General features: G+C 41.2%; 1 long non-coding RNA gene across 1 annotated transcript; it reads right to left on the bottom strand.

Moving 5' to 3' along the window:
* Nucleotides 1-2619: 2619 nt before the first annotated feature.
* Nucleotides 2620-4045, bottom strand: LOC130142998 (uncharacterized). The gene is made up of 2 exons (XR_008819607.1): nt 3892-4045; nt 2620-2842 (listed from the first exon to the last, which is right to left on the bottom strand). It is a non-coding gene; the product is annotated as an uncharacterized LOC130142998 (long non-coding RNA).
* Nucleotides 4046-11424: the final 7379 nt, after the last annotated feature.

Genomic DNA, 11424 nt, shown 5'->3' on the forward strand with positions numbered 1-11424 from the left:
GGGCACGGGTCTTTTGATGTTATTTGAAAGAAACTATTCTGTATTTCCTATGAGGAAGAACTTTTCTTCATTAACAGGCAACACTGGACAACAGGGTTTGGTTTAAAATACAATCACCTAATCTCTGGAACCAATTGCAGAGGTTTCCTTCTATTTACAGCAAATGCACTTGAGATTTAGGCATCAATGGAGAAAGCATTTTGTACCTGATCAAGAGCACAGGCAAAAGAAAAACTTAATTGCAAAGAAGTTGTTTTCCATTGCTGCAAAAGGCAGGGTTTTGCTTTTGTTTCAGAAAAGCCCCAATCCGTTTTTCGTTTTGGTTTGGGGTTTTTTTTTTTTGTTTCATTTGTTTTTAACATCACACCACTAGAGAGGCAAGCTGCTGTGGACACTTCATTTCCAGGGGTGATGCTAGGAACATGTTCCAAGAAGAGGTACCTTGTCATAGATATCAGGTGGCTGTCAGGCTAGCAACAGGACTCGAATAGGGAAATGTCGCATCTTAAAATCCTACAAAATTATTATTACCTGCAGCAGAATCTCAGCAGAGGGAGTTTGATAAGACAAATGGAAGATTAGATTGTGTCTACAAGCTGGGAGAACCAATGAACTCCCCCAAAAAATGTGGTCAGTGGGAAGAACTTTTCTCTGAGCTACACCAGTGAAAACCCAGTCAGTCTATCAACTTCAAAAGTAAAACTTGGTCCTAAGTGGTTAGGAGGAAGGAGGTGACGATATTATTAAGCTTATGACACTGTTTGTGTTAACATCTTCTTTTGTGCAGAACATGTTTGTATTTCAATCGGCAAAGTATTTACAATGAGACTAGATATACTCACCACCAAGGGCAATTAATTCAGGGTTATAAAGCTTGTGTTTCAGAACAGGCATGAATAATTCAGTGTTAGGTTGTTTAAGTGTGTTTTGTAAAATAGAGCTGCAGCTTTTGTTTTTCTTGAAAGCTTCTGGAAAAAAAAAATGTGATTTGGGTTTTTTTCATTTTCTCTTCATCCCTGGGGAGAGCAGTGGCCTTTTGATGTTCCACATTGACCTGCATTCCTTGCTTGTTTCCCACTAACTTTGAGAAAATACGACTTAAAATGGGAGGTTTGCATGTAAGGAGTAAGGAGTACAGCACTAGCCCTGGGTGTCAGAGCCTATTAAACAGGCTGAGGTGCTTCAGACTGCTTTAATCATTACCAGCCTTGCTGGACTGTGAATTTTTACGATGCTGATAAGCAGAAGTGCACACAGACATAAATGCAGTACTTGCTTTTGAGTGCAAGTCTAACCTGATAAATGAATTTACAGAGCTGAGGGGAAGGTGTCTGTGCCGTGTCTCCATCTCTGCTTCAGGCGTGTCACATTACCTTCACGCTACATCATGGGCTACACACATAAACCTGGAAACCCAGCCTGGGCAACCGCTGGCTGGTGACAGAATTTTTGCCCAAAACAGTTTTTACCACCCAGACTCAAGAGACAGAAAAAAAAAAAAAAAAGAAAGAAAGAAAAAAAAGGATTTTTTTTTACAGCCTTTGTGAACTGTTGCTATACTCCAACACATACAAATCTTTTATAGTCCCCGTTAGAGGCTGGGTGGGCAGGAGTATGTCAGGGGAGAAGGTGTAACCTTCATTATGGTTCTATCATGTTCTTTAGAACTTCCATATTTGAGGGCCTTTCTTGAAGAGCAGAAAGCCAGAAACAATATGCCTGAGAGGTGCAGACAGCCTCAGTGAAGCATTAAGGCATCGGCTCAGATAATTGATGTCCATAATGTAAACCTTGCTGGACTTGGTATCTTGGCAGAGCTTAGGAAACTTCAGGGTCCTACCAGAAATGTTCTTACACATCCAGCAGGCATGGCCAATCACGCCAGCTTTGGTAAGTATCATGTGCTGAAAAGCAAACCACCTCAAATGGATAATCTGGGAGACAGCTTTGGAGTTTTTTTACTATCTACCAAAAACCTCATCAAAGGATGAAACCTTGTGGTACTCATGCCATAGCTGAGTTGAGCCTTTCCAGGCTAGGCCAATAACTGCTAGATAGCTAGCTGGAGATAATCTCATTATCTGTCCAGACCTCCACAGCCGGAGGGCAAGCAGTCCATGGTGCAGCTGAAATGCTGGATTTTCACACTTTTCTGTCCAAACTCCTTTGTGTAAGCAAGCCGTGAGACTTCTGAGAACGAAGGAGAGTGGGTACGTGCACATCTCTACCATCACTCAGACTATGTCATGCTCACTTACGCCTTTTCCCAGGGACCTCCACGTGAGGGATAGTATTTGCTCACACAAGACCACAGCTCAGGAAGATTATAGTGAAATATTGAGCCTGGTAATTCAGTGTTTTCTAGATAGTCTTTCTTATTTCTATAATGAAAAAGTTAACATGGGAGTAGACAGGGCAAACTCCACATCAGATTTTCCCTGTGGGAAAAGGACAAACAGGAAAGTCAATATTGAATATTTGCAGTGAGTTGTGTAGCTTATCCAGGCTGTCTGCAAGGTTAGTGTGATTAAAGATTATGATTTAAAGGGAAACAAATGTGTGTCCCAAACCAGCATTTCTCTTTAGAAAAAAGTACATCTGTAATTGTTACCTTTCCAGTACTTGTTGTAAGGTTGATTTATTGTTTTCTCTAGAGCGATGAATCTCAAACAAATGCTTGGATGCTGTAGCGTACAACAGTGTATGGCAGATCTGTTTCCTAGTTAGCGTTCCGTATTTCTCCTCATTTGTGCTGCAGCACGAGAGCAGCTGAGTGAAATGTCCAGACCTCGTGCATCTTAGGATTGCTGGCTTAAGGAGGCATACACCAAGTGCTGGGAGACTGTGGGAAGGAAACAAATTGACAAACAGCCAATGGGAAACAGAGAAGAAGGCATTTTTACTGCACTGTGTTTACAACTTGTACTTTCTCAGATCCTAAAAAATCTGCTGTTTTGCCTACATGTCTGCAAGACATTATAGTTCGACTTGGTAAAAACCCATGCATGCCAGTGCACAGTTATTAAAGTAATAGCTTCCCCAAGCTACCATGTGCTGAAAATTCAGGTTTAGAATTGCCTGCAAATTCTGGCAAAATGGAAGATTTAATGAGAGGATCTTCAAATTCCTAAACCTGACTAGTGTATTTGCAGCCTGCCCCTTCTTGCTGCTTCTGTTTCTGTATGACAGCATTTTATCTTCCAAAGCCACATTAAAGATCTCTAACCTGAGAGTGAGCTAACAGAAAAGGGAGAGTGGGGGTGTAGGGGGGTGTGGGTGTGCATTTGTCCTGCACCCACTTCTCAATTTTGAAAAACAAGTGACGTACAGAGCAGCCAGGAAACTGCAGTAGAGAGGCAGCTCAAGATATTCCTGGGTACGTGTATTAGGGGGAAAATAAAATGTACAGGGCTCTCTCCTTTTTTTCCTCTTTCTTTTCCCACTGAGGAATGGTTTGGGGGGGCTGTGGCAGGGTTGTGTGCCCGTGGCACTCCCCGTATCTCACTAGTTCTTTGGGGGTCACAGACCACCTGCATCCGTCATGGGAGGGGGACACAGCCAGTTTCAAACAGCGGCATCCTTTCTTTCTCACATTTTCAGACTTATTTTTAATGTTAGAATAAGGTCCTTAATGGCTACAAAAGGCATGCAGAAAACTTAATTTACACCGACACATCTCCCAAAAATGCATTTGTAAGTGACAAATAAATTATTTATCAAGTATGCTCGAAAATATTGACCCAGGGCTTCCTCAAAGCCCTTTTACTATGTGAGAGCTTGTTTTCATCCATCTTACTGTAATGTTCTCAGCCCTTGTTTCACTAACAAAGCCATTGTCATTGTTTTCATCATACCTCCTAATTATATTAATTATTTTCTGTTGTTCTTTACCTGTCTTTTGCTGTTACAAAACTCCTCTGTGGTTTGCAGTGTCACAGAATTGTCAGAAATTCTGCATGTTTGACTTGCTGTTGTCTTGTTTAATAAATATGAGCTCCCAGACAGTTTGCAATACTTCATTTCCCAGCCTGTAGAGCACACACAGTGAAAGAACTCATGTTAGAGAAAAGACTATATTTGCAGTACCTCCGATAACAAACCTGGCACAGAGCTCACACCAGAGCCAATCTAAACATTACAACACTTAGTAAGTGAGCCACAAAACATAATCAGCCCAAAGTACACTGTACTATGGAATGCTTAGAGCATTTACAAGTTTTTGTAGTCCTGTTGCTACCAGCTGAGGTACTGGTGTAAATATTGAAAGTTGTTATTGATTTCACACTAGAAAGTTTCATAAAATAAATTTAAGGAAGTAAGCGTATCTTCAGTCTCATACAATGAGTGATGCCTATTGCTTTTCAGTTAACAAGTAATAATAAATCTGTCACTTGAAGGTAGTAAGAGGCACTACTTTACTGTCTTCCTAGGCTTGGTCTAGGTACTGTTTTTGTAGAGACGCAAAGGCGTGAGCCCACAAGCAGTTAGCCAGGAGGTGGGTTTGGGTTTTAACTGTAAACACATCAGCTGTTTCACAGATGCTGCCCGTGTCCATAGTCTCACCCGCCTCACCCCTGTGCATGCAGAAAGGTTTAATGCTTTCATGGAGAGCTTGATCATCACAAAGCATCTTTACTTTTGGATCTGAGCCAAGGGGATCACCCTGGTGTCACCAGGCTTTTGGTGGCAGATTTCTCAGTAGATGTTTTTTAAGAGCTGCATTCAGTTGCACTATCCCAACGGTGTCCAGTCTTTCTGACCAAACAGCACCTTCTTCCACGAGATGTAGGATGATGAATGCTGTGTTTGTTGACCCAGTGTGGAGGACAGTTAGTTTAACTAGCCTAAGCCTCCTTGCCAGAGGTTTGCATGGCCTCAGAAGGCAGCCAGGATGGAGATGATCTGGAGACATTGCTTGAGCTCAAAATTGAGGATCTCTGCTCTTGCCCATGGTGAGCTCGTGGTCCTGTGAGAGCATCCATGGACAGGTTTAACCTTCAATCACAGGTGAAAGAGACAATCTGGTCAGACCTAAAGACTGAGTGAGGTCAGGGGGGCAAGTTTGATTTTTTAAAAGGAATTCTAGTGTCATATTTTTTATTTTCCTTCTCATCCAATTCTTTTTGTTTGTCATCTTCAAGGCTGCACAATGAGTGTAAGAAGTCTGTATTTCATGCTCTGAAATGAGCTGACCCCTTAAGACAACCCTTGACAAACAAACGCAGGTGATGAAGATAAAGTTTGTATAAACTTAATCTTTGAACTTCATAGACAGGCATTGCCTAAAATAGTCTTATTTTCTCAAAAAAATCTCTACTCAGTAGTTTACTGATTTTAGTTAAAGCATTTTAAACTGTGTGTAAACAGTTTATTAGCCTTCCCCTGCCCCCCTTCTTCCCCACCCCCCATTGTTTTTTTTTCTGTTGTTGTTGCTTTTTCATGCATTGTAACTGAGGTGCTTTGTTTCAGGGAAGGAAACAGACAGCAGAGAGACACAAAGCTTCCTGAGCCTTATATAGTGGAATGCATAATTGTTCAGAGCTGCAAAATAGTCTAAAGGGACCTGATTATGCAAATACATTAAGCATCTCTTAAAATCTTCTGAAATTATACCATATTAGCTACGCAATTAAAGAAAAAACTAAAAAGATCATCTCATCTGAGTGTGCATGGTCTTCCCTATTTGCCAAAAATATATTTCTCAAAAGAAAAGAATGGAAAAGGATCGTGATATAAGCCTGAATCCAGGTTACAAAGATGGACTGCTAGTTGTCTCATGAGATATGACCCACTGACAATTGACATTTTGTCCTCTAACCTTACCTCAGCCTTCACACAGTTGTCTGTTCCCCTTGAGCCAGGCAGATCTAAGCTGTCAATTAATAGATAATGTAAGTTTACTTAGATGTCAGTAATGCTGTTATCCATGTGGAAATACATCAAATGTCCTAGTTTGCTCTAAAGGCTATGGTGCTTAGCAAAAATCTTCTCCCATGGGAAGCCTAGGCTTGACAAATGCCTGAGGATTAGTCATAGTCAGCCATCTCTTTGTGATGCAAAATGACATAATCATTGACTTTTTCAAATAGTATTACACTTCTGCTTTCCCCAAATACAGAACCCAATTCCAGGTTTGCAAACAGTTTAGATTGTATAGATTTGTTATTGAATAAAGATGTCTTGCTAAATTTCAGGAACAGGAGAAACACAACAGCTCAAAGACTTGCTAATTTTTTATTAATTTTTGATAAATTCAAGATGTCTAAAATCCAGTGTTTTCTTTTGGTGTTTGCCATGGGTTTGTAACATATTGCCGCAGCACTAGGCAACTGGTAACTTAGACCATTCTCTCCGAAACCATCTTGATTGTGCACTGAAAACACCGAAAAGTTTGCAGAACGCAGGTTGATATTCCATTGTAATAACTGTGAACCTCATTTATGTTGTCTATCTTAAAGAAGAGCATCTTTAAATTAAAACGTTATGTTTTTAAAAGGCCAAAAATCCATTAAAATGCTTATTTTTCCTAAACCCCAACATCCAAAACATATGGGAAAAATTGCCTCTAGGTATTGAAAGTTGTTGCCTTTATCACACTGTGCATCTAAATTCCCAAGGGTGATTGATTTAACGAGGTTTGCACATTAAAAATCTTTTTCTTTGTTACAATAGAGGAAATCACAAGAAAGATTAATGCCCTCTGCATGGTGCCACCGAATTAAAATGTCTTTCAAATGTCTTCACTCCAGGAACACTTTGCTATCCAGGCCTGTACTTAGTAAAGCTTTTCTCAGTGTAAAGAATATATTAGTCATGGCTGATGATGCTGGTGTGCTATAACCTAAATACCTGGAATATGCATATATTAGGACAAACTGGGCATTTCTGAAGGCTTTAAAGAAGTCTTCATTTTTCAGGTTGTTATAATGGATTCCATGTCAGAAATGCATGAGGCTACCTAAAGGTATGACATTCAGTCTTTACATATTTTCTCGTTGCAGTGGTGTTATCTGACATGAAACAGAGTAATACTCTCCACCACCGCTTCAAATTTTTCTTATGCATAAACCTCTCAGCAGTATTTTCTTGGCCTGATATGACAACGTGTCGCCCTAGCATCTACTGCATTAACATTGTACAAAACCTTTTTTTTATTATTATTTATTTCATCTGCTCTTACAATTATGAAGAGTATGCTGCTGATCCAAGTATGTTCTCCATATTCATATGTGGATTCAGGCTCTACTGTCTTAGAGACCACCACAACAATAAAGGGACACAGACCAGCTGGAACATACGCTTCTTCCTTCAGGGGAAGAGCTTGCATCCATACTGCACAGTGACACATCAAAGAGCCAGAGCTTTCCTGTCATACCCCACTTTCTAACACACCCCCTACTTTTTTACTCGAGTGGAGGGGTGCAGAGAAAGGGTGGAGGAAGAAACAAGGCTACTGAGGTGGCTTTGGTGTTGGACCGTGTCTCCTGGCGATGATAACTCTGATGGATATAGCAAGTGCCATTCAATGTGTCCCACCGAAAGGCTGCTGCATTCACCCCCAGGCAGAGATTGGGACACAGGTGACATAGATGCAACATGGATGCCTGGAGAGTACGTCTCTGTGCAAAACAGCGAGATAATCAGCCTGGCAATACAAATAACCAGCTCAGTGTACTGGCTGCTTAGCTTTACATCTTCCTCAAGAAAAGTATAGGTGCTATCACATTAATTCTTTCTAGAAAAGAGAATTAATTCAATAGTTCCTTCAAGGAAAGTGCACTATACAGAAATATAACTGTCATGTCAGTATATTGGAAAAAATCATAGCTCTATTTAGGCATGAAGTCAGGGTATGGATGTGTTTACAGTGGGGAGGATAAAAGACATATAGAATCACAAAACCACAGAAAACCAGGTTGGAAAAATCTCTGCAGTTCATCACATGGAAGCTTTCACCAAAAGCAGCTCCTTGGATTAAGTTACCCAGGACCACATCAGTTCTCCAACATATCTATCAGGTGAGATTCCCACACTCCACTGGGTAAAACAGCCAATGTTTGAGTATTCTCACTGTGAAGGATATTTTTGATATCCAGGCAGAACTTTTGGCTCAGGCAGCTTGTGCCTGTTGCCTCTTGTCTCGGTACCATGCACCCTTGTGAAGTGAGGATAACTCAGTCTCCGTAACCACCTCTAAGGTATTGGAAGACTGTGATTAGAACCTCCTGAGACACCTTTTCTCCAGTCTTATCAAACCCAGTTCCTCCAATATGAAGTTCTCCAACACATTCATCATCCTGGTGGTCTTCCTCTGGGTCTGGTGGCCTTTCTCTCCTGAACCAAAGTGACCAAGGCAGTTTTCCAAAGCATGAACAAGAAGTGCCAAGTGGAGTGGCGTGATCACATCCCTGTTCTGCTGTCTATACTCCTGCTGATGGAACCCAGGACACAGCTGGCCTTCAGTGCTGCAAAGTTGCACTTGTGTCCAGCTTGCCATCCACCCAGTCAGTCCCCTGTATTTCTGACAGAGATGGGTCAAGGAGGTGTTGATGTGACACATAACATGAACATGGCCTTGGGGCTGCACAGTCTTCTACTATGGGGCTTGTGCTCGCTCTTGTAGATCTAACCAACAGGTCAATGGGAACCAGCCTGCCACCATAAATTCAGTCCATGTTTTACTCACAAAAAAAGAACTAGAGAACCTTCCCGAAAGAACAAGAGAGCTTTTCCAAAATCTTTATGCAGTATTACAGTGAAAAAGCATAACCGAGAGAATAAATATAGTCTTGATGCAGGACAGAGAGAATAAAGAGCAAAAACATAGACTTGAGCCCAATACGCAGGCAAAAAGAAGTATCAAAAGAAGATTCTGAGATTAATAGTGTTGGAAAGTGAGATATCGGAAAAGCAGCTTAGAAATTGAGATATGCTTTCAACAACAAATAGAGTTCTTCAGACAATACGTGAGAATTGGGTGAGCTCTGCCATCTACTATAATTACTAAAACTCATTCGTTATTTCTAGTTTAGCAATATGTCATGAGTTCCACCCAGGCAATTTCCCATTATCCTTCATATTCTACAAACATATAGTAAGAGACAGCACCTGTCATGACAAGCCTTAAACGCACAAGGTAAAAGATAGGAGAAAACATGGAAATGAATCACAGAGAGAGACAAGTGATTAAGTTTTTTAAATAATTGAAGTGATTTCGAATCCTTTCACGTTTAATAACAATACCCTTAGTGACTGGCCCAAGGACAAATGGGAAGTCTCTTGTAGAGCCAGATATTTAGCAAATATGTTCTGAGTCACCACTCAGAGCCTTCAAAAAAGGCCCATGTACCATGAAAGACACTGGCCACGGAGCAGAAGTGCAGCATTACTGCCACATCCCTGAGAGCTTTTCTTAATATTTTACAATTCTATTTCAAGCAGGTGTTTTTTAAGCAAAGAAAACACGAAAAAATACAGCTGGTCTCAGAGGCATGGGATGGAAGATACCTGCAATCCCACCTATTTCACTATTTCTCAGTTTAAAAAAATCTTTAAAATATGGTTTCTGTTTCTAGGTTCTCCATTAAAAGAGATATAAATTTACATTCCTGTAATTAAAAATGTTTTAAAGAATGCAATGAAAACAAGACATAAACTTATAATGTTGCACATTCAACTGCATTTAGCTGGTAAATGTCAATTACAAACATTTAAAAAAGGGTAAAACCAGAGAAGACTGTCAATGTCAGGCAATAAGCTACTTTGCAGCCGTAAATAGGGAGAAATCTGCCTTTTCGGTATTCTTGTTTTCTGACCAGCAGGGCAGAAATATTTGAAGCGTTAAAACCAGCAACTGTTTTGGTCTGCTCCTTACAGTGGTACAGGAATGACCATCCTTGTGGCCCTTCTACCTGCTGCCTGGCAAAACCCATGCAATATAGAAAATACTGGATCATCTGCCTGGTTTATCTGGGACTGGAGAAAGAAATGATGAAGGAAAACGGGAACAATTTGTGCATCTTTTCTTCCCCCTCTGCATGAGAGAAATAAATGTACTCTGGAGCATGTGGTCATCCAAGAAGGAAAGCAAAAGGTTAGCAGAGAGTGGAGGGTGTGGAGGTGGGAGGATGGCAACCCAGCAGGACGTGAGAGTGAGGAGGAGAGGGAAGGAGGACATGTGGGTGGGTGAGGAGTGGACACAAGGTAGGGAGGAGATGGGGTGTTGGTGATGACCCAGATGCAATGGGTCATGACTTAGGGCAGAGGTGCAAAAGAAGTGGGATTTGGTCTCTGTCACAGAGGCAGAAACTGTCATTCCTGAGCTCTGGAAATGTGGTAAACTTGTGGATTGTTCACAAAGTTATAGTGTCACAGCCACGGAGACAATGGATTGGTTCCACAGAGAGTCCTCTAATTTTAATTAAATGCAAGCATGCTTTTTCCAGCACAGTGACGCAGACACTTTTGGGCACCACCAAACTGGATGCACCCTGAGCCAGCTACGGACACCATCTGCGAGAGCCTGTGTAAACCCTGGCTGCTCCATGCTGTGTGTCCCCATAGTGAGACCCTGCGCATCAACGTGCTTGTGTTATCCCACGTTTCCCAGCCATGCAGAAGAGGAAGGTGGCAATAATTCAAACAGACCAGCCTGGCACATGAGCGCATGGATAGGATGGGAGGGAGGCAGCACCAGCCTTGAGCAGTCCAAAGCTCCAGTCCCCACTTTCTGACCACAGAAATGGCTTTCTTGGGACCCACCTCAGCAGCTAGATGATTGATACAGCACCTTCTACAAAACCAGTATAAGAAATGTCTGGTTTTTGGGTTTTTTTTCCAAAGACACAAGCCGTAATTCTGCTGATACACAAAGCACTGGAGAATATTTGGCATCCATTTCTTCAAAAATACCCCCCAGTAGGTAGTGGGAAGTCTTGCCTTTTCAGTCCTAACATAGGAGAAAGGAAATTGTGGTCATGATTCACCAGATGATTTTTTCAGCTATCCTTTCTATACTGATGAAATATTCTCTGTTCCCCTGGCCATCTTTTACCTCTCCTTCAACTGCATGTACTCCTACCCTTGCAACGCATGTATGGCCATGAAGCCATCTCATTTACCTCATTCTTTAACAAATAATGTCTGCTTTTCGAATGTTCCATTGTTTCAAAAAAGCAAAAAAGAAAAAAACAACATCCACAGTGTGCTTTTAACCATACCTCTAGTTCATATGCAACTGAAATTAATAAATGTTCCTAAGCTTGTAATGTCCATTAATTCTGGCTGTGATTCCTCTTCCTCCTGATGCTTCAAACACTTGGAAAGTGATGAAATGCATGCAATTTCTTGTTTTTCTTTTTTGTCTCCCCCCACATGTGGAGCACATCTTTTTTTTTGTTTCCCACCTAAAGCACACTTCCACTT

The sequence above is a fragment of the Falco biarmicus genome, chromosome Z (assembly GCF_023638135.1).
Source record: "Falco biarmicus isolate bFalBia1 chromosome Z, bFalBia1.pri, whole genome shotgun sequence".
Taxonomy (NCBI): Eukaryota; Metazoa; Chordata; class Aves; order Falconiformes; family Falconidae; genus Falco; species Falco biarmicus.